Source organism: Schistocerca cancellata, chromosome 1 (assembly GCF_023864275.1).
Source record: "Schistocerca cancellata isolate TAMUIC-IGC-003103 chromosome 1, iqSchCanc2.1, whole genome shotgun sequence".
Classification (NCBI taxonomy): Eukaryota; Metazoa; Arthropoda; class Insecta; order Orthoptera; family Acrididae; genus Schistocerca; species Schistocerca cancellata.
This window is the reverse complement of record NC_064626.1, coordinates 954,480,825-954,488,555: the sequence shown is the minus strand read 5'-3', so window position 1 is coordinate 954,488,555 and position 7,731 is coordinate 954,480,825. Positions and strand designations below refer to the sequence as shown.

Genomic DNA, 7,731 nt, shown 5'->3' with positions numbered 1-7,731 from the left:
AGTTGAAATTCATTTTTATTGATACAGTTCATACCAATTAGCGTTTCTTCTTTCAGTTCTGTCTTATATTTACGTGTTGTATTTAACACACTAATCAGCATTAATATAGTCTTACAAATTATTGAAAACAGCCTAAAAAAGTTCAGATAGTTTGTCAATTTCACGCAAGTGCATAGTATGTTGGTAGCACTTCGTCGCCTTGCCTGTTATGCTGTGTAGCAGACTTTAAAGCCGTGCGGATCAGCATAACGAAAAGGCGAGGGGTCTCGCTCGTTTTGTCCACGACTGTACATACAGATGAAAATCTTAATTGGAAAATTAATATTTGGATCTTCTAAGGCGATTAGGATCAGCAACTTTTGCAGTCAGAATAACTGCCAATTTTGAGGATATAGATAAGTTGCATACATTCACTCTCTGATGTCATACAGAATAATATTTTGGGGAACTCAACTCTTAGGCAAAAAGTATTCACTGCTAAAAAAAGTGGTTAGAATAATGTGTGAGACTCATAGTAGCAAGTCTAGTAGGTATCTGTTTAAAGGTTAGGAATTCTTACAACAGTTTCAAAGTGCATTTAGTCACTAATGAAATTTGTTCTCAACAACATGGACCAGTTAAAAACAACAGTGACATTCATGATTATAATTCCATAAGGAAGAAAGACTATCCTCTACCTTAACTTCTCTTTGACGTAGATAGGGGTAAAATACGCTGCCTCAAAACTTTTCAATAATTTACCTGTTGAAGTAAAATGCCTGACAGACAGCAGTAATAGTTTCAAAAATAAATTGAAATCATATGTCCTTGAAAACTCCTTCTATACCACATATGAATTCTTGAACGGGAATAAATAAATCTATAGGTATAATACATTCATTTTTTGCCATTTAAGGAAATGGGACAGGCAATACAAATTTTAAACTTTAAAAACAAAAATACATAACAAAACTTTGATTCATGTGTGCATTTCTTATGCGCTTGACACATTACACATCATAACAGTTACTGTGAGACTGACCAGTGGAACACATAACTAAATAAAACACTAAACTAAATTAACCCACTGCAGCAAGTTAATTGAACTATGTGGTGGGGTTAACTCAGCCACTTTCATTAACAGGTATACATTCAGAAACGAAATACAATACACATGACAATCAGACAACACAACTCACTGATCAAATGTTTATGCTCTTACAAGACATTTTACGCCTCTGGCAACATACCCCAATCAGCTGTCAGACCAAGCACTATTTATTTTCAAGATAAAGACTATCATTTCCTGATAAATCACTCGTGATGTGTCGGCATGCCTAATAATGCATTCATAGCTTGCCAGTGTAGAAGCAACGACATAATATAAAAGGTCAGCTGCACTACTTTCGCTGTTTCACAGTACTTGAGAAATTATTTACTGACACCTGTCATGTTCTTTCTAATTTGATACATAGTGTGTGCTAAATATCTATCTGGGTTACAGCAATAAGAGTAACAACTCAGAGTACATATTTATTAATTTCACTTTTATTAATATGCTGTTCAGAAGATGGATTTGTCTTTTCATATGTAACAAAAAGGTGCAACTTTCTGATGCTGACTGGCAGTCTGTTACAAAGTTTTGTGCCAATATGGCTACACGCCATTTTAACTGTTTTTTTGTTCTTTTTGAGTATGGAGTGCTGTGCTAATTTGGGTATATATGTGTGTGTGGGTGGGTGGGTGTGTGGAATCACCAAAATATTATCCCCTAAGTTGCAAGAGACGGACAGTAGCCAAAATATTCCAGCCTGGCGACCTCTGAGATAAATTAAGTTTCTGTGAAAGTTTCAAGTGACATACTCTATAGTATGAACACCCAAAACTAGACCATCATTTACATTTTGGTTTTTTCTTGAATTGCATATAATTTGTTTTATTTGCTATTAATGTCGACTTGTTTGCATTTAACCCAGAGTGGACATTCTTTAGGACTAGGTCAGTAGTTGTTTGAAACAGCTGCTTCAGTGCACTTATTATCACACTAGTATCATCTGCAAACATAATGGTATTGGCTGCACCATCTGAAGTATGGATTTTACTTATATAGACAAGAAACAATATTGGGCATAGAATACTGCTTTATTGTATCCCTATTTCCACTTTTTTGCATCTGATATTAAATTTGTGTTGTGGTTGGAGTAAGTTGACAACAGTCCTACAATCTGTGTTCTGTTTAGTAGGTATGATTCAAAACACTTTTTCTCTGTCCCATGAATTCTAACACACCCAACTTTTCTGAAAGAATGCCATGACTGACGGTATAGAATACTTTGAACAGATCTAAATTTACTCCTACTATGCTATTATCGTTTTCTAGATTTCTGATTGTTGTTCAGTGTAGCAGACCACTGCTGTTTCTGTATTTTTATCTGGAAGCCATGCTTATTTCTGTTTAGCAACTTATGGTCATTTAGATATCTGTTGATGCTGTGCTTTATCAGGTTTTCTAATATTTTGGAAAATGCTGGGAGGACTAATATTGGCCAATAGTTTTCTACTTTATACTAGTCACCAGTTTTTAAATAATAGCTTCACTTTTAAGCTTTCCACCCTTTCTGGGAACACTCCTTCACTAGATATTTCGATGTTTATATGTTTATTTATGAGTCTTTCAGCATATTTTTTGTGCAGTTGGCTACATCAATCGATGTTATACATGTACATGTACTTTTTAATTAATCACAAACAGTTTGTAGCACATTTACGAATTAATGGTTTTCATTACATAATTTACATTCTAGTATATCTTATCACATAAACCACATACTCTTACATAAATAAATATATCACCTCTTGTATTACATATCTTAATATTAATTGCAGAAGTACACATATTTCTTCTAGTATCCAATTATATATATGATACATTTGCATTTTATGTGAATAAGAAAGTGTATTATGATTACAAAGCTTTGGCACTTTTATTTACAAGTATTTACGGTCTTCTACCTCATTATACATGTCCTTCAGTTTACATTGAAGGTATAGTTCTATTGAATAACATGCCATGTTCTTTAACCATACCTCTAACACTATCTTAAATATACTTATAGTGAGGATTGTTACTAATTGTGGCAGTTTATTTTACATCTTCAGACTTAGGTGTTTGTGGCTATTACGTATCAGTGACAGCCTTGAACACTGTATGTGTTCCATACAGTTGTTTCTACTGCTATGCATATGCACATTCATTATCAGACTATACATCTATATGTCTTCTTTGACTTATAGTCAGTAGTTATTTATACACACATCAAAAAAAGTTTTACATCACCCCAGTTCCCAGAACTCCTGGAGATAGAGGTTGACTGTGGATACTGTAACACAGACACAGTCCCTTTGACTCTTCAGAGATGTCACTAAACCCACCCAAATATGTGAACAACCATGCATGAGCAGCGCCTATTAGATGGAGGGGGTCTGACAGCTGATCAGTTCCAGTCATTCTGCCAGGGAGCAGGTATACTGCTCATGTTGTCTGTAGTTCAACCATGTCTAGATGGTCAATACCGCTGTTCGATTGCGTCCAAATTGTTATTTGTGCCAGGAAGGGCTCTCAACAAGGGAACTGTCCAGTTGTTTCAGAGTGGACCAAAGTGATGTCGTTCAGACAGGGAGGAGATACAGAGAGACAGAAACTGTCGATGACATGCCTTGCTCAGGCCGCCCAAGGGCAACTACTGCAGTGGATGACGGCTATCTACGGATTATGGTACGGAGGAACCCTAATAGCAACGTCACCATGTTGAACAATGCTTTTCGTGCAGCTACAGGACGTCGTGTTACGACTCAAACTGTGTGCAATAGGCTGCATGATGCGCAACTTCACTCCCAACGTCCATGGCGAGGTCCATTTTTGCAACCACAACACTATGCAGTGCGTTCACATGGGCCCAACAACGTGCCGAATGGACTGCTCAGGACTGGCATCATTTTCTCATCACCGATGAGTGTTCAAGCAGAAAATAGTCGGTGACGTGCTAGGAGGCAACCCAGTTAGGCAGAAGACCTTATACACACTGTCCAGCGAGTGCAGCAAGGTGGAGGTTCCCTGCTGTTTTGGGGTGGCACTATGTGAGGCCGACGTACGCCGCTCATGGAAGGCCCTGTAACGGCTGTACAATACGTGATTGCCCTCCTCCGACCGATGGTGCGAACATATCAGCAGTGTATTGGCGAGGCATTCGTCTTCATGGATGACAAGTCGCGCTCCCATCGTGCACATCTTGTGAATGACTTCCTTCAGGATCAGGATAACGACATCTCTCGACTAGAGTGGCCAGAATGTTCTCCAGACATGAACCCTATCGAACATGTCTGGGATATGAAACTTCCTGGCAGATTAAAACTGTGTGCCCGACCGAGACTCGAACTCGGGACCTTTGCCTTTCGCGGGCAAGTGCTCTACCAACTGAGCTATCGAAGCACGACTCACGCCCGGTACTCACAGCTTTACTTCTGCCAGTACCTCGTCTCCTACCTTCCAAACTTTACAGAAGCTCTCCTGCGAACCTTGCAGAACTAGCACTCCTGAAAGAAAGGATATTGCGGAGACATGGCTTAGCCACAGCCTGGGGGATGTTTCCAGAATGAGATTTTCACTCTGCAGCGGGGTGTGCGCTGATATGAAACTTCCTGGCAGATTAAAACTGTGTGCCCGACCGAAACTCGAACTCGGGACCTTTGCATTACGCGAGCAAGTGCTTTACCAACTGAGCCACTGAAGCACGACTCACGCCCGGTACTCACAGCTTTACTTCTGCCAGTACCTCGTCTCCTACCTTCCAAACTTTACAGAAGCTCTCCTGCGAACCTTGCAGAACTAGCACTCCTGAAAGAAAGGATATTGCGGAGACATGGCTTAGCCACAGCCTGGAGGATGTTTCCAGAGTGAGATTTTCACTCTGCAGCGGAGTGTGCGCTGATATGAAACTTCCTGGCAGATTAAAACTGTGTGCCCGACCGAGACTCGAACTCGGGACCCTTGCCTTTCGCGGGCAAGTGCTGTACCAAGGTTCGCAGGAGAGCTTCTGTAAAGTTTGGAAGGTAGGAGACGAGGTACTGGCAGAAGTAAAGCTGTGAATACCGGGCGTGAGTCGTGCTTCGGTAGCTCAGTTGGTAGAGCACTTGCCCGCGAAAGGCAAAGGTCCCGAGTTCGAGTCTCGGTCGGGCACACAGTTTTAATCTGCCAGGAAGTTTCATATCAGCGCACACTCCGCTGCTGAGTGAAAATCTCATTCTGGAAACATCCCCCAGGCTGTGGCTAAGCCATGTCTCCGCAATATCCTTTCTTTCAGGAGTGCTAGTTCTGCAAGGTTCGCAGGAGAGCTTCTGTAAAGTTTGGAAGGTAGGAGACGAGGTACTGGCAGAAGTAAATCTATGAGTACCGGCTGTGAGTCGTGCTTCGGTAGCTCAGTTGGTAGAGCACTTGCCCACGAAAGGCAAAGGTCCCGAGTTCGAGTCTCGGTCGGGCACACAGTTTTAATCTGCCAGGAAGTTTCATAACAGCGTACACTCCGCTGCAGAGTGAAAATCTCATTCTGGAAACATCCCCCAGGCTGTGGCCAAGCCATGTCTCTGCAATATCCATTCTTTCAGGAGTGCTAGTTCTGCAAGTTTCGCAGGAGAGCTTCTGTAAAGTTTGGAAGGTAGGAGACGAGGTACTGGCAGAAGTAGAGCTGTGAGTACCGGGCGTGAGTCGTGCTTCGGTAGCTCAGTTGGTAGAGCACTTGCCCGCGAAAGGCAAAGGTCCCGAGTTCGAGTCTCGGTCGGGCACACAGTTTTAATCTGCCAGGAAGTTTCATATCAGCGCACACTCCGCTGCAGAGTTAAAATCTCATTCTGGAAACATCCCCCAGGCTGTGGCTAAGCCATGTCTCCGCAATATCCTTTTTTTAAGGAGTGCTAGTTCTGCAAGGTTCACAGGAGAGCTTCTGTAAAGTTTGGAAGGTAGGAGACGAGGTACTGGCAGAAGTAAAGCTGTGAGTACCGGGCGTGAGTCGTGCTTCGGTAGCTCAGTTGGTAGAGCACTTGCCCGCGAAAGGCAAAGGTCCCGAGTTCGAGTCTCGGTCGGGCACACAGTTTTAATCTGCCAGGAAGTTTCATATCAGCGCACACTCCGCTGCAGAGTGAAAATCTCATTCTGGAAACATCCCCCAGGCTGTGGCTAAGCCATGTCTCCGCAATATCCTTTCTTTCAGGAGTTCTAGTTCTGCAAAGTTCGCAGGAGAGCTTCTGTAAAGTTTGGAAGGTAGGAGACGAGGTACTGGCAGAAGTAAAGCTGTGAGTACCGGGCGTGAGTCCTGCCTCGGTAGCTCAGTTGGTAGAGCACTTGCCCGCGAAAGGCAAAGGTCCCGAGTTCGAGTCTCGGTCGGGCACACAGTTTTAATCTGCCAGGAAGTTTCATATCAGCGCACACTCCGCTGCAGAGTGAAAATCTCATTCTATGTCTGTGATAGGTTGAAAAGGGCTGTTTATGGACGACGTGACCCACCAACAACAGTGCCTTGATGAACTCGTGGATAGTATGCCACGACAAATACAGGCATGCATCAATGCAAGAGGACGTGTCACTGGGTATTAGAGATACCTGTGTGTATAGCAATCTGGACCACCACCCCTGAAGGTCTCGTTGTATGGTTGTACAACCTGCAATGTGTGGTTTTCATGAGCAATTAAACGAGTGGAAATGATGTTTATGTTGATCTCTATTCCAATTATCTGTACAGGTTCCGAAACTTTCGGAACCGAGGTGATGCAAAACTATTTTTGATGTGTGTATAAAGACTTGAGAGCGTCAATATACTGAGAAGGCTGAAGTATTTCTTACAGGATTCCCTAGAACCCAATCCTTGAATACATCTGACTGCTTTTTCTACCATCTGAAAATGTAGCTGTCTGTATCTGGTGAACCCAAAACAGTACTCCATACTGCAGCTGTGACTGGAAGAATACGAAGTTACAGAGATCCAATGACTTTTTGTTAATAGAATACTTAAGTTTACACTGAGATGACGAAAGTCAAGGGACAGTGATATGGGCATACAGATATGGTGGTAGTATCATGTTCACAAAGTATAAAAAGGGACTGTATTGGCAGAGCTGTTATTTGTACTCAGGTCATTCATGTGAAAAGCTTTCCAATACGATTATGCCTACCCAACTCTAAGTAAGAGACTTTGAATGCGGAATGGGGCCATTCCTTTTTGACAGCGTTACGGAATTCGATATTCTGAATCCACCGTGACAAAAGTGTATCAAAAATACCGGATCTCAGGCGCTACCTCACCACACAGACAATACAGTAGTCAAACACCTTCACATAACGACCGAGAGATGTGGTGTATCCATAGAATTGTCATTGGTAACAATATGTGAATAAGTGCAGTAATCAGTATGGGATGTATGATGAATGTATCCATTAAGACAGTGTGGCGAAATTCGTCATTAAGGGTCTATGGCATCTCGCGTGATTTATGATAATATAAAATATTTTTCTTTTTCTTTTTATATGAATGTTGTTATTAGTGGTGGGCTTTTCTCAAAGTTAATTGCTAATTTGGTTTTTAGTTTAATTTTGATTTTTTCTTTGATTTGAATTAAATTGCATTTTGTAAGATGGTTTGTTCAATGAAAGTTAATCCTTAGCAAAATCATTAATCACGTTAATAATTCTAAGACACACTGATC

At 41.5% G+C, this 7,731-nt stretch overlaps 2 non-coding genes across 2 annotated transcripts; one reads left to right on the top strand and one right to left on the bottom strand.

The window, feature by feature from the left end:
* Nucleotides 1-4,394: 4,394 nt before the first annotated feature.
* Nucleotides 4,395-4,469, bottom strand: Trnas-cga (transfer RNA serine (anticodon CGA)). Its single transcript has one exon. It is a non-coding gene; the product is annotated as a tRNA-Ser (tRNA).
* Nucleotides 4,470-6,346: 1,877 nt separating this feature from the next.
* Trnas-cga (transfer RNA serine (anticodon CGA)) lies at nt 6,347-6,421 on the top strand. The gene has a single exon. It is a non-coding gene; the product is annotated as a tRNA-Ser (tRNA).
* Nucleotides 6,422-7,731: the final 1,310 nt, after the last annotated feature.